The sequence below is a fragment of the Arachis hypogaea genome, chromosome 6 (assembly GCF_003086295.3).
Source record: "Arachis hypogaea cultivar Tifrunner chromosome 6, arahy.Tifrunner.gnm2.J5K5, whole genome shotgun sequence".
NCBI classification, from domain to species: domain Eukaryota; kingdom Viridiplantae; phylum Streptophyta; class Magnoliopsida; order Fabales; family Fabaceae; genus Arachis; species Arachis hypogaea.
In genome coordinates, this window is record NC_092041.1 from 35951303 (window position 1) to 35952711 (window position 1409).

Genomic DNA, 1409 nt, shown 5'->3' on the forward strand with positions numbered 1-1409 from the left:
GCAGCCGAAAACAACAACAATGCCAACAATGCAAGGAAGGTGCTGGGTGACTTTACTGCACCTAGTCCCGACTTCTATGGGAGAAGCATCTCTATCCCTGCCATTGGAGCAAACAACTTTGAGCTTAAGCCTCAATTAGTTTCTCTAATGCAACAGAATTGCAAGTTTCATGGACTTCCATTGGAAGATCCTCATCGGTTTCTAGCTGAGTTCTTACAAATATGTGACACTGTCAAAACCAATAGGGTTGACCCTGAGGTCTACAGAATTATGCTATTCCCTTTTGCTGTAAGAGACAGAGCTAGGATATGGTTGGATTCACAACCTAAAGAAAGCCTGAACTCTTGGGAAAAGCTAGTCAATGCCTTCTTGGCAAAGTTCTTTCCACCTCAAAAATTGAGTAAGCGTAGAGTGGAAGTCCAAACCTTCAGACAAAAGGAAGGTGAATCCCTCTATGAAGCTTGGGAAAGATACAAATAATTGATCAGAAAGTGTCCTCCTGACATGCTTTCTGAGTGGAGCATCATAGGTATCTTCTATGATGGTCTGTCTGAACTGTCCAAGATGTCATTGGATAGTTCTGCTGGAGGATCTCTTCATCTAAAGAAGATGCCTGCAGAAGCTCAAGAACTGATTGAAATGGTTGCAAATAACCAATTCATGTACACTTCTGAAAGGAATCCTGTGAACAATGGGACGAATCAAAAGAAAGGAGTTCTTGAGATTGATACTCTGAATGCGATATTGGCTCAGAACAAAATATTGACTCAGCAAGTCAATATGATTTCTCAAAGTCTGTTTGGAATGCAAGCTGCACCAGGCAGTACTAAGGACGCTTCATCTGAAGAAGAAGCTTATGATCCTGAGAACCCTTCAATGGAAGAGATGAATTACATGGGAGAATCCTATGGAAACACCTATAATCCTTCATGGATAAATCATCCAAATCTTTCATGGAAGGATCAACAGAGACCTCAACAAGGTTTCAACAACAATAATGGTGGAAGAAACAGGTTTAGTAATGGCAAGCCTTTTCCATCATCTTCTCAGCAACAGATAGAGAATTCTAAGCAGAGCCACTCTGACTTAGCAACCATGGTCTCTGATCTAATCAAAACCACTCAAAGTTTCATGACTGAAACAAGGTCCTCCATTAGAAACTTGGAGGCACAAGTGGGTCAGCTGAGTAAGAAAATTACTGAACTCCCTCATAGCACTCTTTCAAGCAATACAGAAGAGAATCCAAAAGGAGAGTGCAAGGCCATTAACGTGACCTACATGTCCGAATTTGGAGAGGAGGAAGAGGCAGTGAGCGCCACTGAGGAAGGCCTCAATGGACGTTCACTGGCCTCCAATGAGTTCCCTAATGAGGAACCATGGGAATCTGAGGCTCACACTGAGACCATTGA

At 42.4% G+C, this 1409-nt stretch overlaps 1 non-coding gene across 1 annotated transcript; it reads right to left on the reverse strand.

Moving 5' to 3' along the window:
* Positions 1-402: 402 nt before the first annotated feature.
* LOC112700168 (small nucleolar RNA R71) lies at positions 403-510 on the reverse strand. The gene has a single exon (XR_003153084.1). It is a non-coding gene; the product is annotated as a small nucleolar RNA R71 (small nucleolar RNA).
* Positions 511-1409: the final 899 nt, after the last annotated feature.